At 38.8% G+C, this 19122-nt stretch overlaps 1 protein-coding gene across 1 annotated transcript in view; it reads right to left on the bottom strand.

Annotated features, from left to right (window-relative positions):
* Positions 1-19122, bottom strand: part of GKN2 (gastrokine 2) — a 322064-nt gene that overhangs the window by 277740 nt on the left and 25202 nt on the right. The gene's annotated exons all lie outside the window — the stretch shown is intronic.

Raw genomic sequence — 19122 nt, 5'->3', positions numbered from 1 at the left:
CAGACAAGAAAATTCTTTAACTGGTTTATAAAATCTATCAGTACTTGTATCATTCCCTGTCAAAGGCAGCAGACATATGATTGTGATCAGGAAACTGCACAAAACTATTGTTTCAACCCCCATGTTATTGTCCTTGTGAAGTTTTTTTTTAATAAAAGCCAACTTTTTGTTGTATATATTCGTATTCCATGTGTTAGATGGAAGCATTTCCTATCCAGTGTGAATAAAAAAGAACAGTTGTAGTAAATTATTATAAAGCCAATGATATTTCATGGCAGGTTATTCTACCAAGCTGTGCTTGTTGGTTTTTCCCATGACTGTATTGCTTTTTGAAATGTACAAATAGTTACCGAAATGACGAGACCCTTGTTTGCACAGCATTAATAAGGACCTTGAGTTTCGTGGTCCCCTCTTTTGAAGACCAGATCACAAGCAGTTTCTGGCCTGGAGCTTTGCACATATTCCAGTGAGACTGGAAAAGTTCTCTGTTTTACCAAGATCAAGAACAGAGCTGGTGGACAAATTAATTAATAGTCTTGGATATCTGGCCATGGGTAACTTCATTGTAAATATCACTAAAATGGGCAGAGATGATTTTAATGTCTCATAAACACTAGAGTCCAAACACTGTCAGATGAGAAAAAAACTATCAAAGAACTAGGAAAAAAATAATAATTATTATGAGATAGTGAGCAAGTTTCAGCCCAATGCCAACTCAATAAAAACAATTAATGCTGTGTAAAATGGGTTGAATTAGCTTGCAAACTATATAAAGATATATGCAGTGAAACACCTGTTAATGCACACAAGATGGGAATGAGGTGTTCTAGTCAATTGCCTTTTCTAGTTATCTGAGCTCTACTATATTATCATACTTGGATAACCAATTTAAAACAATTAGAATATGATTTTTTTAAATACACTTAACATTAAACTCTTCCTCTAATTCTTTCTCCTTTCTGTGATAATTCAGAACACAGTTATGGATCTCCAGTGAGTCATTGTTATAAAAAATGAGTTATCACTGTACTATGCTATAAGAGACTGGGCTAACCCTGCACAATGACAAACTCTGGAAGTTGCTTTTAAAAAAAAAATAATAACAATAAAATACTAAAATCATCTCTTTTACTGGTTATTTGTCTCTTTGTTATAAAAATAAAGTGTAGACTGTTCAACTACTTAACATCTTGATGATAATAAAACAACTGTTGTTATGCAAATTATATTTCTGAAATCATTATTATATTTCCAGTAAGTTCTTTACTGTCTTGATTATTGTCATTTTTTTCCTTAGCTGTCCAACATTCAAAATATTCTTTATTTCTTTTTTTTTTAATGTTTACTTATTTTTGAGAGAGAGGGAGAGAGGCCGAGAGGGGAGGGGCAGAGAGAGAGGAGAACAGAGGATCCAAAGAGGGCTCTGTCCTGACAGCAGAGAGCCCAGCATGGGGCTCAAACTCACAAACTGTGAGATCATGACCTGAAGTTGGACATTTAACTGACTGAGCCACCCAGGCACCCCTAAAATATTCTTTATTTCTAGTAACAGTTTTAAAATTTAAAATGGAATCCAAGCTAAATGAAAATATAAAGTAAAAAGTCGAGATGGAGAAGCACACAGAAAAAAAAAAACGTAGTGGACCAGTCAGGATTGTTTCTGGCTGCCTGTAACAAGATTTGGGGCCATGACTGATTTGATTCTCACAGCAAGGACTCCAGAGGTTTGCAGCTGCTCAAGAAACCAGGCAGCATTACAGCCAGTGCTGCAGTAAGTACCTTTCCTTCCGTATACATCTCAAAATATTTTTATTATATCTGCAATTCTGATACAAACCACTTGATTCCTAGCATCTTCAATCCAGCTCCTTCACTGAAATTTTTGTGTAGGTAAGAGTCTCTTACTAGTTCCTGAATTTGTTTCTTTTACAAGTCTTCCTTCAACCCTGAATTCATCTTAATTGGAATAAAACCATCTGCAAACAGAAACCCATGCCACATTTTTTCCCAAGATTGCAATAGTATTTACTTTTTAATAGCTTTTTGGGCACATGCACATTTTTAAATTACATTCTTAATCATTAAATGGTTTTGAGATAACCGGCTAGCAATTTGGAAGGAAAAAGAAAACTTGGAGCTCTACTTCACTCCTTGCACCAAAATTAACTTCAGCTGTATTTAATTTAAGTGTAACAAATAAAATGAAGAAAGTACTAGAAGTGGAAAAAATATTTACTGTATCATATGAGGAATTTTTAAATCCTGCATATTACCAACCAACTTTCTCATGAAATCGCTTCAACTACCGTGAGTAATGCTCCAATGCATTAAGTTGAATAAACAACAGAAATAAGGTCATCGATCAGGTACTGTGAACTTGAGCAGATCTACAATTTTCCATCACTAAATCCAATGTTCTTCCCTCAGATAAATGTATGTTTCTCTGGAGTCTCATTTAGGTATAGAACAACCAATACAACACTTTGTCCCTCTAAATACATTACAAACAAGGTCTAAGTGCTTACAATTACCAAGCACTGGGTAAAGCTATAGAGTTGGTATCCGCAAAACAGATGAGTTTACTCTGATTACAATTGTTTTGTTATTTTATTCTGATTACAACTGTATTATGTTGGCTTGAACCACCACATCCTCATCAAATTTATACCTAAACAAATTAGAAGTAATCTCTGATTCCTCCCCTTTTTATGTAACATTCAAATAGTCAGTTATATAGATTCTCCCATCTCTACTAAAAACGGGACCATTTTAATTGTTGGGGTTCGAAACTGTGCAACATCTCCTTTATTTAGTTTTAAATATCATCTCACAATGTACTTACAAGGCAACAGCTAACAAAGCTCTGCCTAAGTCACTTGAGAGCTCAAAACAAAGTTCTGTGTACCTTAGCTGGCATCTTTAGTTGCTAGTTGCTTATAAACATTAAAATAAATACAACTCGTAAAAGACATTTTCCTTTGTGTAGTAAAGTGGTTTGCATTCTTGCAAAACATTTTAAAGTTTATTTATTATTTTTGAGAGAGAGAGTGTGTGAGAGAGAGAGAGAACCAGTGGGGGAGGGGCTGGGGGTCCAAAGGATCTGAAGGGGGCTCTGTGCTGACAGCAGAGAGCAGGATGCGGGGCTCGAACCCATGAACTGTGAGATCATGACCTGAGCCGAAATCAAGAGTCAGATGCTTAACTGACTGAGCCACCTAGGTGCCCTACAAAACATTTTTAAAGTACAAGAAATGTGGGGTATGAGTGCTAAGAGTCCAGAAAACATTAATGAACATTAATTTTCTTCTGAAAGAGAAGTCATAAGACAGGCCATCTCTCAGCCACCCATCACTAGTCCCTTTCAAAAATGCACCCTCAAGAGCCATGGAAGAATTACAGCCCTCTATCACATTTTTTAAAAAATACAAACATTTTAACTTCCCCCTCCCTCTGAGGCACACCCTAACTTTGCAGGATACAGACCACCTGTCTTTTTGCTTAGTTTTACTCTTGAAAGTATTACCTATAGATTCTCTAAGAGACTGGCTCAAAATTAATGATAATCTTCATTTTCAACCAAGATCTTATAGAAACAGATAAATATTCCACATGAATGGAAAGAGTGTTTCATAGATACGGTGATGCAGAAGCACTGACATTCATCTGAACTTGGAGGAAAGGGCTTCTCCCCAGCTGGGGTGGATTCCAAAAGGGAAGCAACCTGTCTCTGCCGCGGGTGGCCCACAGCGGTATTCAAAGGTCAGGCTCCAAAGGGTGGAAGGAAAGACAGCAGGAGCTAGGAAGGTGAGAGGAGCCAATCCAGGCAAGAGAGGCAAGAAGGAGGAAGTAGTGAATGAGGCTGCGTAATTTCTGGCAATCCAACAACTGGAATTAAGTAGGGTGCAGATAAACTAGGGCTTGGGAGGTTAGCTCAGCTACATGTCCTGCTGGCTAAAAACATCAGGCATGGTAATATAGTCACTAGCATATAACAAAAAACCAGGGCACCTGGGTGGCTCAGTCAGTTAAGTGTCCTGACTCTTGGTTTTTGGCTCAGGTCATGATCTCACATTTCTTTAGTTCAAGCCCCTCCACAGGCTCTGTGTGGACAACATGGAGCCTACTTGCGATTCTCTCTCTCCCTCTCTCTCTCTCTGCTCCTGCCCCACTCATGCAGCCTCTGTCTCTCTCAAGTAAAACTTAAAACAAACAAACAAATAAACAAAGAACCAAGTGACTATTTTTCTGGCAGCAATAACCATACTGTTGAGCACGCCCCGGCTGAGAACAATACTGACATCTGATGACCTTGAGCAAAGTGAAAGTGCAGACAGACCCTGTTCAATTCCTTTCCTTTCAAATGGTCCTATAAAACCTCAGGTGAATAAATCCATCCTTAAGGGGAGTAGTGTGAGTTTCAGTCATCTCTTTAGGAAGATAATTTTCTTTCCTGCTTCAAACAAGCATGTGCGTTTTTGCTACAAATACTCCCTTCTAATGCCTCTGTTGACTGCCTTCTCCCCTCTCTGTGCAGACCTGGGTGTGGTGATCACCTCTAGGTGCTCACACGGACACATGGTCAGTGTCTGTGTAACACATGTTCCATTTCTGTGCTTTTGCTTCCTGTGTTTCATTAAGGCTGAACAGACTTTCAGACCCATTTACATTTGTATCTCCTCCAATGATGTAATCACTGCTATGAGGAATATGACCTGCAGAGCTCCAGGAGAATTTGATTCCAACCCGACCCTTGTCAGACATTTCCAAGAGCCCCCAAAGCTACCAAAGTGAATGCTCACTCTGAATAGGCCCCTCCCATTCCCTATGTTACTTGCTGAGACTGCTGTTTCTTATAGCATTTTGATGTTTAACTGGGTTTTTTTTTAATTTTTTTTATTTTTTTAAATTTACATCCAAATTAGTTAGCATATAGTGAAACAATGATTTCAGGAGTAGATTCCTTAATGCCCCTTACCCATTTACCCCACCCCCCCCCACAACCCCTCCAGTAACCCTCAGTTTGTTCTCCATATTTATGAGTCTCTTATGTTTTGTCCCCTCCATGTTTTTATATTATTTTTGTTTCCCTTCCCTTATATTAACCTGTTTTGTCTCTTAAAGCCCTCATATGAGTGAAGTCATATGATTTTTGTCTTTCCCTGACTAATTTCACTTGGCATAATTCCCTCCAGTTCCATCCACATAGTTGCAAATGGCAAGATTTCATTCTTTTTGATTGCCGAGTAATACTCCATTGTGTGTGTGTGTGTGTGTGTGTGTGTGTGTGTGTGTGTGTGTATACCACATTTTCTTTAGCCATTCATCCATCGATGGACATTTGGACTCTTTCCATACTTTGGCTATTGTTGATATTGCTGCTATAAACATTGGGGTGCATGTGCCCCTTCGAAACAGCACACCTGTATCCCTTGGATAAATGCCTAGTAGTGCAATTGCTGGGTTGTAGGGTAGTTCTATTTTTAATTTTGTGAGGAATCTCCACTCTGTTTTCCAGAGTGGCTGCACCAGCTTGCATTGCCATTAACTCTGTTTTTATAGGCTTTTCAATATTTGTTTTTAGGAGGTTCCTAAAAGATAATTATCTTTATTTAATTTTGAACCATTAGTAAAAACAACAAGATATCCTGTCCAGCATTATGTGCAGGATATATTTTCTTGCTTTTAATTAATAGGAAATGGTAATTGATTTTTAAAAATGACTTTAATTTCCTTAGCAAGTTAGGAATAGGGGAAGAAAAAAAAAAAAAGCTTCCTTAACCTGATAAAAAGGTATCCTCCAAACATACTTACTGTTGAATGCTAGGAGTATTCCCTCCACAATAAAAAACAAGAAAAGATTCTAACCATCACCATTATTGTTCACCTTTGGTTCTAGCCAATGCAGTAACAAAAACAAAATTAAAAAGCAATTATAAATATCAGGAAGTAAAAAACTGTCATTATTTTCGGACAACATAACTGACTACCTGAAAATTCCATGAGAATCAACTTAAAACTTATTACAACTAATAAAAGAGGCCGGTAAGCTGGCCAGGTAAATGATCAGCACCATCACTGACTGTGACCAGTTAGAAAACTATCCATTCAGAATAGAAAAAATACATCAATCTTACATGTTTATATTATTAAGTTATATATAAATTCTATATAATTATATTATATAGTTATATTCTATATGTAAATTATATAAATATATAAATTAATTAGAAACAAACCTACCAAAAAATGTACAAAACCTATAGGAAGACAACTATAAAATTTTATGAACTCTCCTTACTAGATGGAGAGTGGCACTGCATTCCTAAATTGGAAAACTTAACACTGAAATGACATTAAGTTCTCCCACAAATAATCTACAAATCTAAATGAAGGTCAATAAATCACCTAGCAAGATTTTGAAGTAATTTCAAATGCAGATTCTAAGTTTTAATTAGAGGGGTGCCTGGGTGGCTCAGTTGGTTAAATATCTGACTTCGGCTCAGGTCATGATCTCACAGTCCATGAGTTTGAGCCCCACATGAGGCACTGTGCTGACAGCTCAGAGCCTTGGAGCCTGCTTTGTCTCTCCCTCTCTCTCTGCTCCTCCCCTGGCTTGTGCGCTCTCTCTCTCTCTCTCTCTCTCGTCTCTCTCTCTCAAAAATAAATAAACATTAAAAAAAATTAAGTTTTAATTAGAAAAGTAAATGGACAATATAGCCAGTATATGGTAATACAACAGAACAATTTTCAGAAACAGACCTGTAAATATACGGAAGTTTGTTTATGATAATGGTAGAATATCCAAGGACTAATTCTTTAATAAAGAGCTATCTAACTGGGGAGAGAAGATGAAATTTCTATCTCTACTGCATAGGAAAATAGATTTAAAAGAGAATACAAGAGAAGTACTTCTAATTAATAGTGACTGTGCCCTTAGAAGCACTATCCTGTGACTTGAAGCTTCATTTAATCTTACCAATTAGACAGTTCTCAACTCCTAGGAAAAAGCAAAAAAAAAAAAATGGGTAGAGAGAAAAATGGAAGGGCAGGAGTTGTCAAGGTGAGGGTAAGGAGGAAAAGAAAAAGGGATCTCTCACCCCCACACTCAGCCACTACACTAGAACATATATTGGTGTACCCTCTCCAGTAACAATTCTACACAATTGGTGCCTGTCACATGGTAGTTAACCAATGTTAGTTAAATGAACAAACATATAAATGAAGAATCTCAACATGTCCAAATGTTTATGAAAATCAGCAATAGGAATGGAAGCTGTATCTGAGACAACGTTTTCTTTCAAGAACCAGAGGTAATAAGCAAGTTCTCATTTCCCCATTGCCTTTGAGCAAATATTCAAAGCATGGACTCTCACTGGGTGGTATTGAATGAATTCCTATAAAAATTCATTAAGTTCGTCAGCTTACTGGATTGCTTTTCAATGCATACACATTCTTCCACATGCTATGTCAGTTGAGGTCAAGTCATTTTTTGCAGTTGGTCTGGGAGGAAAAATAAGAATAGATGCCAGGAAGTTAGGGTAAGTGCCAGAAGGAAAAAAAAAAAAGGCGCCAGCCCTGGCAGTCACCAGAACAATCCACTCCAATTTGCCTCGTTTGTTTATCAGATGTCCTGTCTCAGGACCAGATTCCCTTGCCATTCTACAAATGCATAGAGCAAGACCCAACAGTTGTGTAATGGCTCATTGAGGAAACAGCAAGGATCCAGAATCAGCAGTCAAGATGTTGTGATCTTCATTAATGCATCCGTCAATAAAGCAGCTGTTTATTTGTAGATTTATCTTCTGATACTTCACAACTACCTGAAAGGGGCTTTGTTGAGCCCATGGTAAGGAGATCTCCTCACCTTGGCTTGCTGAGCACACCATCTATTAAATTCAGTCCCAACTACTGCTAATGTTGTTGCCTCTAGAACAGAAACTGATACTCACTTTCTTTTTTCTTTTTTTTTAATCAAAAGATTTTGGTTTTTTAGAAGAGTTTTAGGTTTACAGGAAAACTGACCAGATAATGTGGAGAATTCCCACATATCCCCTCTTCCCTGTACATACTTCTCCCTATTATTAACATCTTGCATTAGTGTGGTACATTTGTTATAATTGATAAGTCAATATTAAGAGTCCATAGTTTACATTTGAGTTACTCTTTGTGTTACAAATGCACATGTATCCACCATGCATCACACAGTATCATGCCAAATAGTTCCATCACCTCTTCATCCTGCCTCCTCTCTCCCCTTGAATCCCTGGAAACCTCTGATAGTTATACTGTCTCCATAGTTATGCCTTTTCCAGAATACCATATAGCTGGAATCATACAGTGTATAGACTTTTCAGATTGGTTTCTTTCCCTTAGCACTATGCATTTAAGCTTCTTCTATGTCTTTTCAATGTTTGATAGCTCATCTTTTCACTGCTGAGTAATATTCCACTGTCTGGATGTTTATCCATTCACCTACTGAAGGACACTGACATTCACTTTCTGACTGACTTGAACAGCTCATAGAGAGGAATCAGTGGTGTGGCTTTATGTAGTCCATAAACTACCTAAGATGTGTGTGTGTGTGTGTATGTGTGTGTGTGTGTGTGTGTGTTTAAAAGATACAGGTTGGGGGGCGCCTGGGTGGCGCAGTCGGTTAAGCGTCCAACTTCAGCTCAGGTCACGATCTTGCGGTCCGTGAGTTCGAGCCCCACATCAGGCTCTGGGCTGATGGCTCAGAGCCTGGAGCCTGCTTCTGATTCTGTGTCTCCTTCTCTCTATGCCCCTCCCCCCTTCATGCTCTGACTCTCTCTGTCTCAAAAATAAATAAACATTTAAAAAAAATTTTTTTAATAAAAAAAAAAAGATACAGGTTGGGAGAAAATGAAAGTTATCCGTTATTTCAACACCAACGCAAAGCCTCTTAAACATCTTACTTTAACCCCTCTCGGTCCTTTTTTTTTATACATATGTCCATTTTAAAATATTGAAATCAGGGGCAACTGGCTGGCTCAGTCGGTAGAGCATGGCGACTCTCAATCTCAGTGTCATGAGTTTGAGTCCTACACTGGGTATGGAGCCTACTTTTAAAAATAATAAAAAGTAAAATATCGAAATAATACTATAAATAAATTTTTAACCTTGTGTTTCTTAACATTATGAAAATGTGTAGTGGACAGTAGGATACTCTGCCCAGATCCCCTCTTCAAGGCTGACAAATAACATACCCACCCCCGGTTGCTGGGAATATCAGCTGCTGTCCATAGTATTTTGTATTCCCCAGTTTCACTGCTATTTGTCTAAGGACAATTTTTGTTCCTATTGCTATAAATTTATTGGGCTTCCTGAATCTAAAAGTATGCATCTGTGTATTCATCAATATGAATCGTTTTCAGCCATTATGCCTTCAAAAATTGCCTTTCTTCCTTTCTCTCTCCTTTCCTTCTGGACTTAGACCTATGTTACACCTTCCCAGCCCATCCTCCATATCTCTTAACCTGTATTTCATATTTTCTACCTCTTTGTCTCTCTGTTAGGCATTCTAGATCATTTCTTCAGATCTCTGTTCCTGTTCATCAGCATTTCACCTACATCTAATTTTCTCTTTAAATCCTCATTTGAGGTTTTTTAATTTCAGTTTTTACATTTGTCTTTTATTAAAAGTTATTTTTTGTTGGTTTTCAAGTATGCCTGTTTATCTTTCATAAGCACTGTACCTTACCAGTTTTCTTTCTTTAAATATATTAAACATGTTTAATTTGCATTTTATATCCAATAATTCCCATATCTAAAAGCTTTGCTGGCCTGATTCTGTGGTTTGTTGTTCCTGCTGACTTTTGCGTATAGTGCGTTGTCTCCTTAAATGCTTTTTGACTTTGACTCTGAGCCTACATTCCTCAGAACTTTATTCATGGAAAACTCTGAGGTTTGTGTTGTGACTGCATTTCACCAAAGAAAATTTATGTTTGCTTCTTCCAAATATCTGGAATCATCACCAATCCAGAACTGTTTAAAAACAAATTCTAACCTAAAGGTATTTAGAATCATGCAGGTAGTGTAAATTTGGGTTACAAATTTGAGTTAATGCCAGCCTGTGGTTAAGAATTCTCAAGAGAAAATTTTCTCCCTCAACCCAACGCTGGCAAGCAAGCTATTCCTTGCTATTACTAGGAGGAATAGTAGAGTAAAGCAGAGTATATTTCTAGTTCATTCATACACTAAGTTGCCTTATAGGGCCCCAGCTTGTTACATTGGCTCTTGTCTCCTATGCACTCAACCAACATCGATCATCAAAATGAAAGCTGGTCCTTGAAGAAATGACTTATTCCAGAGTTGGTACACAAAAAAAGTACAAGATGAGCCTGGAACATAGATGTGCAATACAGATAAGTAAATGATGAAGATGGATAGATGGATAGATAGATAAAAGATCTTCCCCCCCCCCATAAAAGAAAAAAAGTATTACTTAAAATAGAATGTCCACAAATAAATGCCAACTACATAAAGAATGATATAATTACACAGTTGGCATTTTGGCAACCACAATAGTAACAACTGTTTCAAACAAGAATGATAAATAGATATTTAAACTAATGAGCAAAAGTATGATTGGGAAACAGGATATTTGGTGTCAAAATATATCACCAGATATTCTTAGTAATTACAAATTTATAGTAACTTTATCATGGAGAAACTTGACAGATACCACCTTCAGCAAGTAATCACAGATGAAAAGTTGGTATCATGTGCTTCTGTATATGACGCGCTGAGGACACAACATCGCTTCCATGATACTCTTGCCAAAAATGTATAAGCTAAATCCAATCATGAGGAAATATCAGACAGACACGAATTGAGGGAAATTCTAGAAAACAGCTGACTGGTGCTCTTCAGAAATGTCCAAGACCAAGGAAATGCAAAGAAAGACTGTAGAACTGTTGTAGATTAAAGGAGAGTAATGAGATAAGAAAAGAGATGCAGCCTGTGATCCTGGGTTGGATACTAGATCAGAGGCTTTTTGTTGTTATTATTATAAAGGACATTATTGAAACAACTAGAAAAAAATTGAATGAGGTCTCTATATTGGATAATAGTATTTTATTCATGTTAATTTTATGAATTTGATAACTATACTATAGTTACATAAAAGAATGTCCCTGTTTTTAGGGAAGGTATACATACATACATATGTATGTATATGTGTATATGTATGTATACACACACCAATATATATGTATATGTGTGTATATATATATATACACATACAGAGAGTGTATACACCCACACACACATATACACACACAGAGATGGATAATAGATATAAATACAGATATAGATGTAGATATTGGTATACAGAAAGGGAGGAGAGACTAAAGCAAAGGTGGTAAAACATTAACCACGTGAACACATGGGAATCTGGTGAAGAACATACTCCAGGATTCTTTGCACCATTATGCTATTTGGAACATTTTTGTGAATCTAAAATTATTTCAGAATAAAAGTTAAAGACATGAGGGGCGCCTGGGTGGCTCAGTCGGTTAAGCGTCCGACTTCAGCCAGGTCGCGATGTCGCGGTCCGTGAGTTCGAGCCCCGCGTCGGGCTCTGGGCTGATGGCTCGGAGCCTGGAGCCTGCTTCCGATTCTGTGTCTCCCTCTCTCTCTGCCCCTCCCCCGTTCATGCTCTGTCTCTCTCTGTCCCAAAAAAAAATAAATAAACTTTGAAAAAAAAAAAAAAAGTTAAAGACATGAAAGCTGATTTGGACAGTCCAAAACCAGGATTAGAATCAGGTCTGGCCTTGGTCTCCAGTCCTGCTCCTCTCCCAGGGCAAGGCTGTGCCAAAGTGGAGGAAGACTAAGGACAACCTGAATTTTACAAAGTCAGAATCAGTGAAGCTGGAGAATGATGAGACTGAGTGAGCTATGAGGCGAGGGACAATGAGGCGTGCAGGCGGACGTGCCACCAATACCTGGTACTTATTAACAGCAAGAGAATCACAAGGATATGCTGACTACAAACAGCAGATTAACAGAAGCTCTCGGAGAAACAATAGTCTGTACAATCGTTTCCAAACTATCCAGTTTCTTATATTACCTTCAGATTTCAGGGGGAAAAAAAGCAAATAAATCAGCTGCAATTTAATATGAACTCATTTGATTTATTAAGACTTGTTGAAACTCTCCCAACACATATTGGTCTAAATACAGTAATCATTAGTCCCATGGGGATATTCTAACTTAAATTATTTTTAAGAATTAAAGAAAATTTAAAATTCAGTTCATTAGTCACACCAGCCATTTTTCAAGTACTCAATGGTCACATGTGACTACTGACTAAGAGCTACTGTACTGGGCAGCATAGCTATAGAACATTTCCATCATTGCAGAAAATTCTGGACATCCTGGAATTCTGCAGAAAACATGGTACCTCACTGTTCTAGAAGCTGAAGAACTCATCACTGACGAAGATGGCTGTGATTTTTTTTTATTTCATTGTCTTTGACTCATGGAAAATACCAGGCAAAACATGAGAAAAAATCTTCAATAAAAAAACCCCTCAAAAACCTTTAAACATTCCACTTCCTGTAGGATTTAATATTAGGAGAGTTCTTTCTGCCAGATGGGAGAAACTCATCGAGAAGAAGTGGGAAGAACCTTGAGACTGTTGCAAGCATTGTCCAGAAGATTCTGGTGCTCCTATGTCCTCTGACTTCTTGGTTGATCCACATTTCCACCCACCTTCCACACCCACCTCTGCTCTGTGGAAAATATTGTTCATGGTCCATTCACTACACAGAATGGTTTGGCAAGAAAGGCTTGAGCAAGACAAACTACCCATAATAAGCCTGTAATATTATCGAAGGAAGTAAGGAAATTGACTTAAACATCCAAATTAGGGAGCTAAGGAGTTAGAATCTGGATTGAACAGGACTGGAAGGGAATTGTGAAACATGACCCAACAATGGCTGATTGCTCAATGCACAAAAATATAAACACTTGCATAGTAATAATAAACATCAACTTCAAATAGTAGTTATTTCTAAAGAGAAGGAGGAGAAAAAAACATCAGAAAGGGACATACGGAGGGCTTTAACTGGATTTGTTAATATTTTCTTTTAAAAATCTGATGCAGGGGTAGCTTAAGGTTAAAGTCTTATAGAGCTATCATATGGTATTCTTGGAATGTTCCTCTGTGTTTGAAATATTTCATAACAAAAGAAAAGTTTAATAAAATAAATTCTACTTCTCCTGCTTAGTATTTGTGTGATCCTGAGTTTCCTTTTTTTCTAGCTGCAAATGAGACCAGTATAGTATCTACTAGATGGGCTGTTGGGACGGGTTCAGGAGACACTCAGAAACCAATCAAGACACCTGTGTGGAGTCTGGCAGGAGGCCTCGGGAGTGGCCAGGCACCAGGCTGTGTGGTGGTCCAGACCAACCAATCGGGCATGTGGCATGGAGTCGTCATGCTCTGCTCCAAAATGTGAGACCAGAGATGGCCCATTTTCCTTTGGACTGGAACAGATTGGAGGAATGAAGCTGGGTCTTGACGTTCCAGTTTAAACAGAAAGGAGGTTTGGATTTGTAAGCCTCTCTGCTTATTTTGGCTGCCTGCGCTTACTGTTTCCACATCTGTCCTGGGGTCCGGGGAAGCCAAATATGTGGATGTAAACGTACACATCAGCACTTCAGGGACCCAGATTCAACGCCATGGATCTATAAATGCAGCGACAGGCAGCCACCTGAGTAACTAGAGGCTGGAAATAGCTGAGAGAAGAGGGGCCAGTTTGGAATGGTTCCCAACCCTCCCTCAGCCACCCTCCATGGTGCCCTCGGTCACTGAACTCTCAGTCAAGTGACCTCTTTCCACCCCAACACTTCTGAACGCTATCCTCCCTTTCTTCTTTTCCCCCTGGAGTCCTCATTTCTGGGAAAACCTCTCTCCATCCGTGCTTCACCCCTGCCCCTTCCCCCTGTCCTTCAGAGACCTGGCTCTCCCCTGAGGCTGCCTCCCTGACAGCCTGGCCCCACACACCAAAGCTGCCCAGAGACAGTTCTGGAATCTTCCTAACTTCTCCCACTACCCAAACCCCTACACCTCTTCTTAAGTATGTCATCAACCAGCTTTTTGGGCACGGTCTTCATAAATTCTGATGCTTCACAGGACTCTGACCTTGGTTTTCTTCGTACCACATACTCTCTTCATATCCATTCCCATGATTTCAATTTTCCTTATGGGTTAGTGAATCCTAAATCTGTAGAGCCAACGCAGATGTCTCCCCAACATTCCAGATCCATCCTTCCAAACACGTCTGGACATAACTACCTGGATATGATCCAGTCACCTCAATGGCACATCCTCTTCCTCTCCCATCTCCAAAGAGTGCTTATCTTAAACACCATTGTCTCAGTCACCTAATCTTGACCCCATCTCCTCCTAACTCTCACATCTAGTTAGTGACCAAGTTCTGTTGATTTTGCTTCAGGAATAAATAATAACCTCTTCCACTGCAGCCCCATGTCCCTTCTAAATTCAGGATTCATCATCCATTCCCTGATACGTGAAGCAACCATCCCCTACTTTGCTCTCTGGTTCTCTCACTTTGGCCTTCCAAATAGGGGCTCCAGAGTTATGTCTCTAAAACACAACGTTGATCTTGTCTCACCCCGACCCTAGGGCCTGTTTGTAAAAATAAGCCCAAACTCCTTAACAAAACCCTTGATCATCTAACCCCTAAACAAAAAGAATGAGCTCTAGAACCAGACTGTCAGGGATCTAACCCCAGCTACCCCACTTACAAATTGAGGGACCTTAAGGTCAGTGTCCTCATCTGTAAATGTGTATGATAATTGTACATATAAGACATGTTAGCTGCCATTGTTAACTTTCTAGTCTCACTTCTCATCCCTCCTGCACTAGCACCTATGCTCCATCCAGTTACATGGAATTATTACATGTTCCCTGATAGCACCAAGCTCTGTCATGATTCCTGGTACATCTTATCCCTCTTCCTGGAATGCCTTCCCTCTCCCTTGTCAATCTAGAGAACTCTTATTTAAGCTTACATATTACCTCTTCTGTGAAACCTTCCATGATTTCATCTTCCTCTATTATCTGTTACATATCTCTATCACAGCACTCACCATGAAATCTAATTATTTTGTCTCTGCTCAACTCTTACCCCAACTAGCTGATAGGAAAGGACTGTGACTAATTCATCTTTGTTTCTCCAGCACTTAACGCAAAACCACATATGTACCAGAGGTTCATTAATTGCAAGAATGACTTAAAAGTGAGGAACCTGGGCCCCAGAAAAATGAACCGTTTAGCTCACTCTTCTCAGTGCTTCTCCAGTCTTCCACATAATAGCAATGTTGCAGCGAGAAGGGATGAAGTAGCATAAAAATGCACTGAGCTATGTAACTACAACCCAGATCTGTCAATAAACCCAAGATCTATCAAAACTAACAGGGTTTCCAATCAAGATAGCATACTACTACCTTTCATTCCCTTGAAAGACCTCATTAAAATGACAGTAAAAATATTTAAAAGTTCATCACAATAAAGAGAGTGGGAGTATCCATCAGTGGACAATGGATTGCAATACATTTCTGAAGGACAGAAAACAAATACATGAGGAGCTGGCAAAGGATGAAACAAGATGGAGGATGCTATGGTCTACAGGACCCATGGAGGGGATGGAGCTGAAGATTGAGACCCCTGCCCTGAATAGCCCCAGAGAGGGTCTCAACTCACAAATGCCAGGTGTTAGAGAATGGGAGTAAGATGAAGGGCTGAAAACAAGGAGATTAATGGAAAGTCAGTATACAAAAGACTTGTCCCCAACTTGTGCAGAACTAGCAGACTTGTATTCTCTAGTCATACCCTCTTTACTCCAAACAAACATAACAGAGGGTTCTTCCCTTTAAAGAGTAGACAAGCTGGGAAAAGCTACGGTGGCCAGAGTAGGGCATTTGGAGTCCCCTTGGTAAGATCCAACTTCCTGCCCACTCTCCTTCTTTAAACAAAGCCTACCAGTTGAAAAGCTCCTCCCTCAGGGCGCCTGGGTGGCGCAGTCGGTTAAGCGTCCGACTTCAGCCAGGTCACGATCTTGCGCTCCGTGAGTTCGAGCCCCGCGTCGGGCTCTGGGCTGATGGCTCAGAGCCTGGAGCCTGTTTCCGATTCTGTGTCTCCCTCTCTCTCTGCCCCTCCCCCGTTCATGCTGTCTCTCTCTGTCCCAAAAATAAATAAACGTTGAAAAAAAAAATTTAAAAATGAAAAGCTCCTCCCTCACACGCAGACTTCCCAATCGCCTTTTTCTATTGCTTCATCCTTTAATATAACTAAAACCTCACTAGACTTTTGAGAGAAGCCTAGACTGTGAGACAGACCAACATAAACATTAAGATATGGGTAACTCAGAGACAAGAAGGTCTCTAACTAGTATCCTCAGTAAGATTTGTGACATCACATAAAATAATAACAAGATACTATGAATAAAGGAAACAATTCAAAAAGAAATTTAAAAATCATCAGAATGATTGGAAAATAAAGTTAAGAAAACCTTCTAGCAAGGAAAATAAAAGTAAAGGGAAATATTATATAAAAGAAAAAAGGGGCACCTGGGTAGCTCTGTCCATTAGGTGTTTGACTCTTGGTTTCAGCTCAGGTCATGATCTCATGGTTTGAGTTCGAGTCCCACATTGGGCTCCATGCTGACAGTGTGGAGCCTGCATGGGATTCTCTCTCTCTTCCTCTCTCTCTGCCCTAACCCGCTTGCTCTCTCTTTCAAAATACATAAATAAACTTAAAAAAAAACAAAATTCATAGAAGATCAATCCATCTGACCCATAGAAGTCCCACTGAAAAAGACAGGGAGTATAGGAAACAGAAAGGGAGTAGAATTATTTTTAAAATAGTACCCCACTCACCCAGATTTGAAGGATACAAGTCTTTAGATTGAAAGGTCAACCAAATGCAGTGCCAAAAATGAAAAAGAGAGCAAAATAGACAGAGGTGAAATTTCAAGACCCCCAAGGATAAAAAGAATAATCCTAAAAGCCTCTAGAAAGGAAAAATAAAATTGTCTACAGGGGAACAGGAACCAGACTGGTATCAGAGATTACATCAGAGTTAAGGGTTTCTAGAAAACACTGGAACAAAGCCTTAAAATTTCCGAGAAAAATTTAGTTTCAACATAGAATTATATACCCTGTCAAACTATCATTGAAAATATAAAATTAAGGGGTGCCTGGGTGGCGCAGTCGGTTGAGCGTCCGACTTCAGCCAGGTCACGATCTCGCGGTCCGTGAGTTCGAGCCCCGCGTCGGGCTCTGGGCTGATGGCTCAGAGCCTGGAGCCTGTTTCCAATTCTGTGTCTCCCTCTCTCTCTGCCCCTCCCCCGTTCATGCTCTGTCTCTCTCTGTCCCAAAAATAAATAAACGTTGAAAAAAAAAATTAAAAAAAAAAAAAAGAAAATATAAAATTAAGACAAAGATATTTTGAGACCTTCAAGGAAAGAAAATTTTACTACCTTTCTATTAATATACTTGAGGATGAGCCCCAGCCAAAAAAAAAAAAAAAAAAAAAAAAAGAGTAAAATGAGAAAGAAGATGACACAGAATCCTAGAAACAAGAGATTCAACCCAGGAGGTTAAGGATCCAAGATAAAAACTATTTAGCACAGTGAGAAAGAAATAATTCCAGATTCAAGCAAGATAGCAGAGGACCCAGAGAATGAAAATCAAGGAAAAGGGTGGATTCTATACATATGATACTATTCTTGATTACTTAGAAGAACTTAAGCTTGTAATTCAGAAAGACAATGCAAGAAGAAAAGAAAGTTCATTGAAAATTGCAGAAAAATTAAAACTGAACAAAAAATATATATAAAATATAATCAGAATGCTCTAGTTGAATATGCAATGAAAATATGTACATATTTATAATATAAACAACTTTTACTATTGTTTTTAACTTTTGGATCAACATATAGGCAAAGCATAAAAATTAATGATGGCTATAGTTATGAATATATTACAAATATATGAATACATTAAAAATACAAAAGGAGGGGCGCCTGGGTGTCTCAGTAGGTTGAGCGTCCGACTCTGGCTCAGGTCATGATCTCACGGTTCTTGAGTTCGAGCCCCACGTGGGGCTCTGTGCTGACAGCTCGCAGCATGGATCCTGCTTCAATTCTGTGTCTCCCTCTCTCTCTGCCCTCCCCCCATTCATGCTCTGTCTCTCTGTGTCTCTCAAAAATAAATAAACATTATGGGGTGCTTGAGTGGCTCAGTCAGTTAAGTGTCCAACTTCAGCTCAGGTCATGATCTCATGGTTTGTGAGTCTGAGCCCTGCGTCAGGCTCTGGGCTGACAGCTCAGAGCCTGAAGCCCACTTCAGATTCTGTGTCTCCCGCTGTCTGCCCCTCCACTGCTTGCATTCTGTCGCTCGCATTGCCTCAAAAATAAATAAACATTTAAACAAATTTTTTTTAATAAATAAACGTTAAAAAATTTTTTTTTTTTTAAATACAAAGGGAAAGGGGCACCTGGGTGGCTCAGTCGGTTAAGCATTTGACTTCTGCTCAGGTCATGATCTCACAGTTTGTGAGTCCGAGCCCCGCGTCAGGCTCTATGCTGACAGCTCAGAGCCTGGAGCCTGCTTCAGATTCTATGTCTCCCCTTCTCTCTGACCCTCCCCCACTCATACCCTATCTCTTTCTCTCTCAAAAATAAACATAAAAAACCTAAAAAAAATACAAAGGGAAAAAATGCAAAGGGAAAATTATAGATGACAAGCTGAAAGACGTAAGTGAAAGAGAGGTAAATGAAAAAGAAAAGAAGCAAATCATATATATATATATATATATATATATATATATACACACACACACACACACACTGTTAAGAGATGCCATCTATAATTGATAGAAAAAGAAATAAAAAGGTGACCAAAACCTTTAAAGTTACAAAGATAATTAATGAAGGAACTAAAAATAGTACTATAACTATGTAACTGCGTTCAATTTTCTTCTATTATTGCAAGAAGACATTAAATAATGTCTGATTTACTAAATCAAAAAGTGATATGTAGATATGAAGTAGATGCTCTGATGATACATGA

The sequence above is a fragment of the Herpailurus yagouaroundi genome, unplaced genomic scaffold, assembly GCF_014898765.1.
Source record: "Herpailurus yagouaroundi ecotype Mexico unplaced genomic scaffold, PumYag 221, whole genome shotgun sequence".
In the NCBI taxonomy this organism is placed as follows: Eukaryota; Metazoa; Chordata; class Mammalia; order Carnivora; family Felidae; genus Herpailurus; species Herpailurus yagouaroundi.
This window is presented reverse-complemented; position numbering and strand designations above follow the sequence as displayed.